General features: G+C 39.0%; 1 pseudogene; it reads right to left on the bottom strand.

The window, feature by feature from the left end:
* The window catches only part of LOC124373260, a 31,813-nt pseudogene extending 24,950 nt beyond the window's left edge, over positions 1-6,863 (bottom strand).
* Positions 6,864-13,554: the final 6,691 nt, after the last annotated feature.

Genomic DNA, 13,554 nt, shown 5'->3' with positions numbered 1-13,554 from the left:
TACCAAGGCGGGGGTGGGGTCGGCCAAACGCCCCAGAGGCACCTTGGTCACCCCGCCCTCCGCTGAGGGACCCGCAAAGAAGGCTAGGAGGGAAACCCAAAAGCCCGAAGCCCACGATCCCGAGGCCTCTGGTAGCACACCCAAGGCTACCTACAGAGAGGTCGCAGCGATTAAAATGGCCATAGCCCTCGAAGGCTACCCGGAAGCGAAGCTTAGTGCAGAGCAAGGAGAAGCCATCGAGGACGCAATTATGGAAGAAATCCAACCCCTGGAGGATGGTTTCCGTTCCATCGTTTGCGGGCACCTACCTAGAGAAAGGTGTTTTAATTGCTTCCTGCATCAACGAACACACCAAACGTTGGCTGGAAGAAGTTATCCAAAGAATAAAACCTCTGGGAGATGATATCTCTCTGAGAGTGGGTCTGCGTAAGGACATCTTGAGGTCCACCAGGGTGTTTTTCAGAGCTCACCCGAAGCTTCTGAAGAAGACACCTGAAAAGGTACTTGAGATGTTCAATAAGCAGAACCCCAACCTGAATGTAAACGAGTGGAAAATCCTTCCATCCAAGCCAGACCCGAAAGGTTACGGATTCGTCTGCTTCCTGGACGAGGTCTGCTACAAGGCTGTGAAGGCTTCCAACTGTAGAGCCAACTTAGGACTCTGGCAGGTCTCAATTGTCTCCTCGACAGTCAAGGACAATGCCACGAGTTCTACAAATCAACCTCCAGCACAGTAGGGCTGCCTCGGCAGCCTTCTGCCAGTTCTTCCTCCAGGAGGGATTTGATCTGGCACTGATTCAAGAACCATGGCTTCACCAAGGGAGAGTGGCGGGCCTAAATGAAACCAAAGGTAAGTTAATTTACTGTACCTCTCTAAGGAATGTCAGAACCTGCATCCTGTTGAGGAGAGGCTTGGATTTTCTAACCCTCAACGAATTCTGCTCCAGAGATCTCACTGTGGGCACACTGACCTGGAAGAATGGAGGTATAGTGCAGAGCACAATTGTAGGCTCCGTATACTTGCCATATGATGCCAGGGAACTCCCTCCATCAAGAGACCTAGAGCTCCTGGTGGAAGAAGCACAAGCCAGACGTCAACAACTTCTTCTAGGTTGTGACGCCAACGCCCATCACTCTGCTGGATGGGGCAGCACCAACACTAACCCTAGAGGTGAGGCACTTTTACAATTTCTTCTAAGTAGGGACCTATTTATATGTAATAAAGGTAACCGCCCTACGTTCGCAACACGAATTAGACAAGAAGTTTATTGACATAACAATCTGCACACAAGGAATACTTGGAATGGTTGATAAGTGGCACGTAAGCGAAGAGGCCTCATTATCGGATCACAGGTATATCCTCTTTAACTTGCAAGATGAGGCTGCAGAGGTCCTCTATCGTAATCCCAGGAGGACTGACTGGTTGGGATATAAGTCTGACCTTCAGTCACAGTTGGGATCGGTAGGCGGAAGGGTGCGATGCTTCACAGACATAGATCAGATAGCTTTTGACCTGCAGAATGCTATAATCAATAGCTTCCATGACAATTGCCCATTGCGACGGGGGAAGAGTCGAACCAATAGTAAGTGGTGGACTGCAGACCTCGCTCGCAAAAGGGCTAATGTCAGGAAGCTGTACAATCAATGCAAAAGGAGCCGTATCTGGGAGTCCTATCATAGAGCTCTAACAGAATACAGCCTAGCAATTAAAAAAGTAAAACAAAGTTCCTGGAGGCAGTTTTACACAGAAGGTAAATGAGTTAAGCGCGGCAGCTAGACTGCAGCGCTTGCTAGCCTCAAGTCCAACCGGTCACTTGGGATCTTTAAGGTCCCAGGGAGGTCAACACACTTCCGGGTCTAGTGATAGCCTCAAACTTCTCCTTGAGACTCACTTCCCTGATTGTATCTTTGAGAATGACGACACTGGAACGTCTGGTAATCACGAGGCAGGCTCACGGCCAAGAGCTTGTCGTGGTAGCTGGGCCATTGCCAGAAGGATTGTCACTCTCTCTAAAGCCAAATGGGCAATTTCTAAATTTGCCCCTTTCAAATCTGCAGGAGGGGATGGAATCTTTCCGGCCCTGCTTCAACAAGGGCCGGAGAATCTCCTTACCCTTCTATGTGAACTATTCAGGGCGAGCCTAGCCTATGGGTACATACCACAAGCCTGGCGTCTCAACAGGGTGGTCTTCATCCCTAAAAAAGGGAGGGAGAGCGGACTACTCTGTCCCTAAATCTTTTCGTCCCATCAGTTTATCTTCGTTTCTACTGAAAACATTAGAAAGACTGGTGGAGAGGCACCTGAGAAAGGGAGTTCTCTCAGACACTCCCCTTCATCGCAACCAACATGCATACCAGCAAGGCAAATCCTGTGAATCAGCACTACACCAATTAGTCAGTAGGATTGAGGATAGCCTGTCCGCCAAGGAATTGGCATTGTGCACCTTCATAGACATTGAAGGAGCTTTCGACAATGCCAAATTCACTGCAATGGTAAGTGGAGCACAGCGACGTGGCCTCGAGCCAGCTCTGTGCCGGTGGCTTAGGGCCATGCTGTGCTCCAGACGGATCAGGGCCGATCTCAATGAAGTATCGCTTGTGATCACACCCACAAGGGGATGTCCTCAAGGAGGCATCCTGTCACCTCTACTGTGGAATCTAGTAGTAGATGGTCTACTTGAGGACCTTACTAACAAACGGAATCTATGTCCAAGGATATGCAGACGACATAGTCCTTATGGTACAGGGAAAATACACAAATGTTGTTGTTGATATCATGAATACCAACCTTCAACATGTACACAACTGGTGTCAGGGAGAGGGACTGAAAGTAAATCCCTCTAAGACAGTAGTTGTACCATTCACTAGGAAAAAGAACCTAGAGTCTCTTTCTAGGCTGAAACTCTCGCATCCACTCAGCTGGAGTGGTCAAAGACAGTCAAATATTTAGGACTGACTCTAGACCATAAGCTTACGTGGAATGATCATCTTAATAATATCCTGCACAAAGCAAAGTGGGCGCTCATGACGTCCAGGAGACTTGCAGGAATCTCATGGGGCGTAAAACCCCATATAGCACTATGGCTTTACAAAGCAGTTGTAAGGTCCTCAAATCACTTATGGTTCATTAGTCTGGTGGACAAAGGTGAATCAGGTAACTGCCAAAGCCAAGTTTGAAAGCTTACAAAGGCTTGGCACAATCTTTGTAACCGGAGCATTCAGGAGCAGTCCCTCAGCGACCCTCGAGGTGGCTTTAGGACTTCTACCTCTTGATGTTCATATAAAAGCTGAAGCGCGTAAGTCAGCTTATCGGCTGATGGTTGCTGGCTTGTGGAGGAATGGCGCGTCTAACGCGAGCCATGGCGCCATCACTGAAGCTGTAAACCCAAGCGCTATTCTCAAAATGGTCTCCGACACAATGAGAACGGAGTTCGTATTCAATAAGCCATTCTCTGTTGACTTCTACTCCAGAGATGAGTGGAAATCGCAAGATAACATCCCAACAATAAGAAAGAGCTTTGTCTGGTACACGGATGGCTCGCTTATTAAGGGTAGAACTGGATATGGAGTGTTTTAGTCAATCCCCTAGAACTGCCCTTAGCGGCAGTTTGGGTCGGAACTGCTCCATATTTCAAGCCGAAATCTATGGTATCCTAGCCTGTGCCAACCTAGGCCTCACCAGAAGGTACCAGGAAATGAACATCTGTATAATGTCAGACAGTCAGGCAGCTCTTAAAGCTCTTGACTCCAACAGCATTTCATCCAAGCTTGTGTGGGAGTGCTTTAAACACTCTCTGCAAGCTTGGATCACGCAACTGTGTGTGTCTTGGTTGGGTACCGGGCCACACAGGCATAGGTGGCAACGAATGCGCCGACAGGCTTGCCAAAAAGCGGAGCAAGCATGCCCATACACCGGTCCAGAACCGAGTTGTGGTATAAGCAAGTCAGCCGCTTATCAAAGTATAAACAAATGGTCCAGGAAGACACACCGCTTGCGGTGGCAGAGTCACCAAGGACAAGCACTCGGCAAAAGACTGCTTGCCGATTCTAGCTCCGGATTCACCAGATGGCTGATGGGGCTGGGGAGGGATCGGGTTAAGCAAGTGATTGCCTTGATCACTGGACACGGCCACTTCAGGAAACACCTAAACACTCTAGGTTTACGAAATGAGGACTCGGAGTGTAGACTCTGCAATAAGTCTGAAGAGACTGCAAAACACATAATACTGGACTGTGAGAGACTGGGAGCAAGGAGAAGGGCTCTTTTCGGTGATAAACAACCAGGCGACGAACCAGATGCTAGTATCGGGGAAAAGCTTCTTAGCCTAATTAAGGGCACGAAGATAGGCTTACCCCTCTAACATCAAAGGGGCACACAATAAGCTCAGGTTGACGTGTGAGGATCTAGGAATCCACCCCAATATCCCAAAGGAAAAAAAAAAAAAAAAAAAGAAAAATATATAAGACTGCTCACAAAAATTCAGAATTGAAAGTTGAAAAATAGTTTCACAAAAAAAATACTTTTAATTAGTGTTGATATTAGAAAAATTACTGTAACTAGAATTAATTTTACAGTAGGAAATATGTTGTACATACTTACATCTAGTATTAAAATAAGAGCATATTCTCACTACTATAAGTCTATATCATAGATTTTCTTCAAAAAAGTAAGAAAAATCTTTGTCAAAAAAATAAAAATAATTATTTACAAATATATATATATATATATATATATATATATATATATATTTTGTCCCCGACACTTCTAACATGTGTGTTTAGGGAAACACAATGGGTGGGACACATTATTTACAATTTGTGCAAAAACATCTTGTTTTTCTTCTTTTTTCCACCTTGAACTGTACTTAGTCTACTGCACCCAGAACAATTTCGTTCCTTGGAATTGGGCAATTTGTCAAGCGGTTCATCACCCACGCGCTGCACTTGAACTGGCACTTGGTCACCAAGCCCACTCGGCTGCAAGTCCTTCAAGCAGTGCAATTGTAAAATCGAGCCTTGATACAGGATTGTCCGTGTTGTTTTTTATATAAGATATATAACTTAAATTTAAAATCATTCGTAAAAAAATGTGAAAGTTACCTAGATACTAGCCCATTTCTCGGATGAAACAGACTACTATAAACAAACATCTGAATCAATCGGACGTTGGCGCTTTTTGCCTGGACCTCGGCAGTCCGATCGATCGAACGTTGGCGTTTTTCGATTAGACTTCGACGGTCCGATCAACCGGACGTTGGCGTCCAAAGGGTTTAAATTCATATTTTAATTTAAAACATATGATTGTTATTGAGGACTATAGGTACTTTTATATCGATTGATAGTCTAGGATAGGATTTGAGATGTGAATATTAGGTATCGATGACTATATTCTTTGATATAAAAAACCGGGGTCCGCTTATCGTACCCTACCCAGGACTATATATACTTTTATATCAATTGACGAGTCCAGGATTTCAGATGCGTATATTAGATATCGATGATTATATTCTTTGATATAAAAACCAGGTCCACTTATCTTACCCTACCCTTTTTGCTTACATTATACAGTAATATATGCTGCCTGGTCCAAAAAGGAAATACTCAGTTAACCTAAACGGAGTGGCTATATGCCCGGTCACCGGTCTTAGTTTTCAAAGGACGGGAATGACTATGACGTCACAGACTGTGACGCCAAAGGTTTTGAAGTAGCTCTAGCACTGTGCATTGTTATTAAAATGGCGGGTTGTAGAAAGTTTAGTTTCTTTTGACCAGTTGAAAGCTTTTATCAATAATAAAGAAAATACGGACCATATTCAATTAAGAATAAGTGATTCGAGGTTTGCTATATACTTTAAACTGTACCAATATCCCTTCTATAAGAACCTACTGTCCTGATAAAGTCCGATAATAATAATAAAACTATTTTTAATTGGTAAATGGAAGAATTAATTTTCAAATATCTCAAGACGAGAGACTAATTTCCCTCTTACCACTTACATACAATATACAATGAAATCATAACCATTTGAGTGTTATTAGTAAATAAAACAAATGTTCCAGTTATTTTATGCTATTAAATGACATACATATTTAATATGACAAAAATTATTTATAATTAATTATGATTTCTCTCTTAATGACTATTAATTGAAACATTCCAGTAAAATTGCGAGAAACAAAACTATATCTTAATAAACTACTACGAAGTGTAGATTGTGGTACATGGTTAATTTTTTAGTTGTATATTTTTATTCTTTTTTAATTTATTTAAGCGTACACTTTTATTACATTAACGTTCAATACATTAGCAATGCATAATATGCAATTAATAAAATAGTCTACAAATTGTGTTTTTTATATATTTCTAAGGCACTGGTGTTAATGTGACAGTTATGGCTGCCCTTTCGTTACGTCACGGTGACGTCACCACTCATCGCCCGTCTGTCTAATCTACAGACGGTAGCCGGCCATATAGCCACAGCGTAACCTAAATCTACTAGGTATTAGGAATCTGTCACCTCCTAGGCCTACTTCAGACTAACACAGAAATTTACACTTGTAACTTGCTCATCTCATATACTACTCAGTTCACTTCCATATTCTTGACTGGAAAGTTAAAGCTTGATATAATTTCTGTATCTATGGTGTATTTATTGTTGATTTATAAAAATTATGAGTCAACATAACCTAATTCTCACTACCTGTGTCTAATATACTAAGTTACTATTAGTTAATTTCAAAACAATAATAAATAAAAAAAACATAAACACATTTATCATGAATTTAAAATTATTGTCTAATACGATTGATTACCATACCTTCCACTTTAAGTAACTTGTCAATTTTCATTAAGTTACGTTCATAAAACCAGGATCGTGAGCCGAACAGTCAACAGACAGTAAGTCAAAGATGAGCTCCTCAGGTAACACACCACCGTGAAGTTAACGTCCCTTTATCGTCCACACCGTAAAGTTATCGTCCGTTTGTATTCCGTGCATCAATGTTGCAGTTATTACTCTGAAGGCGCTCACAAAAATTCAAAAACTAAGATATATTTTATGAAGCTAAATATTATAAAGAGATCTTACACAAAATCTACACAGATTTTCGTATTTATTATTTTCAAGAAAAGTTTCCCGTTAAAATGCACAATATATAAAAAATCCCAAATATAATAACACAGCCGTAGAAAATGTATGTTAAATGGGCCACAACATTCTCTACTAAAAGCCGCTCCTGAGACTAAACCAAACAAGTGCCCGCAATGAACCTTTGTACACAGATGCTGTGTATGCTGAATTTTAATATACCAACGTCAAAAAGGTGGTGTCAGTCGTCAGAGGTCCTATAGTCTAAATTACATGCACCGTAAGACGTGTGTTCACGAATAAAAGTCACTCCTGAGATTAACCCAAACAAGTGCCCACATTAAAACTTTTGTACACAGATCTGGTCTTCGACCGTCAAAAAACCATTTTGGGTAATCAGAATTTGTAATGAATTTGAATTTGTTCGTGTTTTGTACTTATTTAAGTAATACATTACCTTTTTAGCAGACAATGCTCGTACTTGCTTTCCATGTAGTCAGGAAATTTTAAAATAATGAGTACTACAACAAAAAGTAAGATTATATATTTTATATACACAAACCTTTTTTTTTAGCTGGTGAAAAAATACATTGCTGCACGAACGCTTGGTCTTACCGTAACCAAGCGAACAAGTGTGGGGTTCTCCACCAGATAGTATTCTGATGGCATACCCACTAAAAAACACCACTTTCTTCTTTTGTCTTCTTTTCTTCTCTGGACTCTAGAACTCAACGGGTACAAACTTAAAAGATAATACCAACGAATATGTTATTACAATTCCTTAAAACATATGTTATGTATTTTAAATTTATATTACAAATACCCAACACCAACAAATTTTACTCTGCCATGCAACTATGGACCTATTCTACGAACATCGATAGCAGAAACTGTTACAGAAATGTCTATATACATGTATGATACAGTATGTGAATGAATTTAAAGGCCATGATTTAAGCAAAACAATTAAAATATTCGTGGATGGAAATGTTTACGCTAACACATGTATGGGATAAGAAGGGCCATATGTACACTGCGCTCTGTCAGTTATGAAACAATTCCCATACAATAAACAATGACGAAAAATATGGCTGTAAAACATTTTACAATTTCTAAAAATTACTTTTTGTTAATTAATGTTTTACTTAATTCAAGACCTGTAAAGAGTATTTTTATAAATAATCTAAATATACGTTCAATCTAAATATCAATCTGAGGGACAAGTGTGTCCCTTTACCACTACAATAAACCATGTTGTCATGGAGAGGAGAACATGTTGCTCATGACAGCTACACTTCCTTCGTGTGGTCACTACCATCGTCTAAGCATATTCTGGTTGTAGAAGGATTCTTTTCTAAAGATATGAGGTGATTGAAAGTAGGGTATAGTATATTTCGGGGTTAAGTATGGCGTATGAGGTAGTTAGTTTGTAGGGTTAGGGTTCTTGATAATAATTACAATAATTCATATAAAACTAATGGTTAGCTACTAATTTCACTACCAACAACTTCAGGGAACATCTCATTATATTTTGTAGGACCTAATAATTTTTTTCAAACAGTAGTTGTTTGCAAGTTCTATTTGGATCTCTTCAATTCGTTGGCTTCTGTCTATCAATATACTGTGCTTAACGATATTGGCAGCTACTCAATCCACCACAATGCCGTTATGCACTTTTCTTTGCGTTGGGCGGGACCTAATATTTTTTTGCTATACCGTGGTTGATGTTAATTCTATATACAGGTTAATTTATTTCTTTCCTTGGTTTTCTGTCTATCAATATATTGTGCTTAACGATATTGGCAGCTACTCAATTCACCACCAAAACGTTAAGAACATTTTGTTTGCGTCGAGCGGGACTAAATATTTTTTTTTAACAGTGGCATTTAATTTAGATGATAGGAACCTCTGACGGCCGACACCACCTTTTTGACGTTGGTATAATTAGCTTACAGAGCATCTGTGTACAAAGTTTCATTGCGGGGACTTGTTTGGTTTGGTCTTCAGGAGTGACTTTTAGTCGAGAACGCCCTTCTAATGGTGCATTTAATTTAGACGATGGGATCTCTGACGACCGATACCCACCTTTTTTAAAAGCTGATATATTAAAATTCAGGTTATTGAGCATCTGTGTACAAAGTTTCATTGCGGGCACTTGATTAGTTTAGTCTCAGGAGTGACTTTTATTCGTGAACGCACGTCTTACGGTGCATTTAATTTAGACGATAGGACATCTGACGGCCGACACCACCTTTTTTGACGTTTGTATATTAAAATTCAGCTTACAGAGCATCTGTGTACAAATGTTTCATTGCGGGCACTTGTTTGGTTTAGTCTTAGTAGTGGCTTTTAGTAGAGAACGTCCATTCCGTTACATTTCTACGTTTGAGTTATTATATTTGGGATTTTTATTTATAATAAATTTAATGGGAAACCTTTTGTGGAAAATAATAAATACTAAAAACTGTGTAGATTTTGTAACTATTTGTATACAATTTACCTTAATTTTTGAATTTTTGTCAGCCCCTTCAGATTGATGACTGCAAACATTGAAGCACAGAATACAGACGGACGATAACTTTACGGTGATGACCACGGATACTAGACTTGTTCTAGTATTGTGGACGATAAAGTGACGTTAACTTCACGGCAGTGAGACCTGTTAGGTTATGAGAGTGACAGTGACAGACCAGTGAGTTTTTTTAATAGTAAAGTTCGTCGAAGTGGAAGATAAGCAAATATATTAGGTAATAATTTATACACTATTTCATAATCGTGGAAAATGTGTTTATGTTTCTGTTAATATATTTATAATTGTTTCAATTTTGCAAGATATTTGTTAATTGTACATCAATAGGTTGAGTTTACACTTGAGTAATTTTTGGGAGTAAAAGATTGCTCCATGGTCTATTTTGTGAATAAGGATAACAATTTTTATCTCAGTTTCGCTGGCTGTTGTGACTGTCAATGCAAACTGTTCACACATGATAGTAATATCAGCAATGTTTAAAATTGGAATTTTAGTGTCACACTAAATTAGTACAGCTCTGCAGTTTTTCCAAATAACTCTGACACCAAGTCCACAACACCTTTCAGTAAGGATCTCTTTATACCAAACTATGTGGTACTGAAGGAGTCAGCCATATGAACCTAGGCTAGAGCATGCACATATCAACTTTCCCTCTCCACTCCGTGCTAGAGCATGTGGTAATAGTAAGTGCCAAACAAAATGTAGTGCTTACTTAACTTTTTACAACCAAAACTTAAAAAAAAATAATATTGAACTATTTCTCAAAACTTAACTGACCACCATTTTTATAGATAGGGATATAGCCTACGAGCGAGTCTCAATGATGATAGGACAGGTAGACAGCCTAAGCAACGGCATTGGTTGTTTACTAACTGTTCATGGTCTCGCCGTGAGGGGGGTTGTTTGTGGGTGGTTGGGGATGGCACTGCAGACAAGAATACTCCAAGCTTCCCGCTAACCAGCTCCTTTAGTACTTTAGCATTATCTGGAAACCTCTTTTTGGGGGGTTTATATTATCTAGGATCTAAAAAGGACTACATTAATGGAATGAACAAATTTTATTTGACTTATTGTGAAAATTACTTGTTATTATGTCGATCCGTTCTTGTTTTCCTACCTTGCAAAAGGAAGCGATGTTGGCGAGGAGGGTACTATGTCTCTATCTACTATTGCCGAGCGGGAAAATCACGAATTTGACGTTATCAACGTATTCTGCTCACCCTCCTGAACAAAAAATATATATAGTATTAGGGGGGGCAAATGACAAATAACATGATTTTTAGGGGGTATATTCATAAGTAGTTTAGTTTCTAATGTTTTAATGTTCAGTTTGTGTGCTGTGTCTGGATAATTCTGTTTACTTGAATATTATCTGCGGCTGGGACTGGTAACGGCCTGATAGCGTATCTGTTATCTGAGCTCTCTGGGGCATGAGGTCACTGCTTCACAAGATATCGTGTTCAGTAGGTTGGTTTAAATGAGTGCATGACAATTATGAATTAACAATCCAGTAGTTCGACCAACCGTAATGAATTGTGTGTCGGAGTGTTTTGTAGGGCACGTAAAGAGTTTGTTTTTAACCGAAACGAGATTATTTCCTTTTTAATAGAACATGGAATTTTTAATAATGAGTGTATTTGTTTTTGTCGTGCGGTCGCGTGTTGTTTTTTAAACCGGGAGGACTTTGTTGTTTCGTTGCAATAGAAAAATTCGAAAAAGCAGTAAAAAAAAGTTTTAATTGTTGTAATTTTTAAAAATCGGCTTGGGCAACGTTCATTTTTTGAAAGAAAGAAACACGCTTAGACTTAGAGACATATTTTGGTTTTAGGTTTGGTGACTACGTTGCTGCACCTAAAAGCCACAGAAACAACGCTATATTTCGTTGGAGTTTGGCGTTTCTGCAAATTGTGTGGTGGACTGGTATTCTTTCTGCCGCAAAGTGTATTTTCATCACATTTCAACGTCTTCGAAGAAAATTGGCGGTCCTCTGACAGTCGTTGAAATTGATGAGTCTAAATTTGGAAGGAGAAAATACAATCGTGGCAGAAAGAATTCAGGGACAGTGGGTTTTTGGGGGAATCGAAAGGCAGAGCAGAGATTCCTTCCTTGTTTCTGTTGAACAACGCGATAGCGTCGCTCTGCTCGACATAATTAAACAATGGGTTCTGCCAGGTACGACAATTGTTAGTGACTTGGAGGGCCTACAACTGTCTCGGTGACGAGGGATTTAGGCACCTCTCCGTGAATCATTCAATTAAATTTTGTTGACCCTGACACCAGGTGCAACATACGAACACCATTGAGAGACGAGAGAAGTCAGGGCCAACATCTCTCGGTATGATGTCCGGAGTGGACCATTTTGTCGGGTAGTTACCTGGCAGAATTCCTTTTCAAGGCAAAATATCCCCACCCACATACTAGGCTCCACCACTTTTTTGTTGCTGCTGCTCAGCTATATCTGCCAACACACTAATGGTTACGTTTTCTCTGTTAATATCCATTTATATATTTTATATTAGAGTTTTTTCATGATTTATTCAGTTTTTTTTACTTTACATAATTGCCTTTGCATTACATTTCTATTTATATTTCTGATCAGCCCCTCTAGAATTTGATATTTTACTGATAGATACTAATCGAGGGATGTTTTTCTTTTGTTGACATCAGCCGAAAGCCCGCGCTGATGGCCGGAGGCCACTCGTCTAATTTGATAACAAACTAATTAATTTGTAGCTCTAAATTTAAGAAAACACATTGTTCATTTGGATCAAAATTCTGCCTCATTTCAGTATTATTTTTCATTTACGTTTGCAAATAATGGTGACGCATCCGATGACGTCATCACAAGGTTGAATCATGGTCGCAAAAGGTCACGTAACTGTCGCCCGCCCGACGTGAATGTACAACATGGAAATATTGCTCTGCGCGTGAACAGTTGGTCCATTTTTTATGTTCTAGAATTTCGTTATTTCTCATTTCCACCCCATCAAGCCTTATAATTTTTTTGTTCTATAGGAACGATTCCAATAAGTTAATAACGCGAAACTTGTATTTTTACGTGCTCCGGCCGTTAATATGATAATTTACCAGCTATATAATTAGGGTAAATACTTATATACGTATTACAAATATAAAAAGTTACGTATATACGTATCACAAATATAAAAAAGTTACGTATATACGTATTACAAATATAAAAAGTTAAGTTTCTATCTGGAAAGATGTTTTTCTTTTTTTGCCATCCATCATTTTGTAAGAGTGTTTCTTACCGAGGTCGTAAAATAATTGTATTATTAGAAAGAACTGTACTTACGTATTATCACCACTGAAGCAAAAATGTAATACCAAGAAACTGTTTAAAAAGATAATGGCCTCTGGATAATTCCAAAGTACCATTATTAGTATTTTTAAAATATAAAAACATAGCTGAACTATAAGTACTATATCTTTAAATATTTACAATGTTATTCGCTTTGACATTTTGATTTTGTAATATTCGGTAGTTTATATAGTCATAACGTATTAACGCCACTGCAGCAAAAATTCTGCAAAACTAAGAGACATAGAGAAACAGTAAGACATTATTTGGATTCTTATTTTATTAGAGTTCATATGGCGACAGCATCAGTTGAAAGAAAATAAAGACAGTTTTGAATCTTTTTTGAATTCTTTATCAGTACATTTTCTATCTAAATCCTAAAGAATACTTTGCTTTTAAATAAAGTTTTTTTTGGATTTCTAAAGTGTTTTTTATGGTCAAATAATGTGTTTTTATTTTATATTTTGTCGACAAAGATTTAGGTTTAGATTGTCTGCACTTGATAACCATTAATTTTTGCTGTCGTGGCATTAATACGTAAGTACCGAAAGAACAGATTTACTGTAAAAATTACATTCATTATGACTATTTGTTCTTGTTTGCTGCTTTCCCAAAAG

Source organism: Homalodisca vitripennis, unplaced genomic scaffold (assembly GCF_021130785.1).
Source record: "Homalodisca vitripennis isolate AUS2020 unplaced genomic scaffold, UT_GWSS_2.1 ScUCBcl_5162;HRSCAF=11768, whole genome shotgun sequence".
Taxonomy (NCBI): domain Eukaryota; kingdom Metazoa; phylum Arthropoda; class Insecta; order Hemiptera; family Cicadellidae; genus Homalodisca; species Homalodisca vitripennis.
Note: the sequence above shows the minus strand (reverse complement) of the source record. Positions and strands in the feature narration are given on the sequence as shown.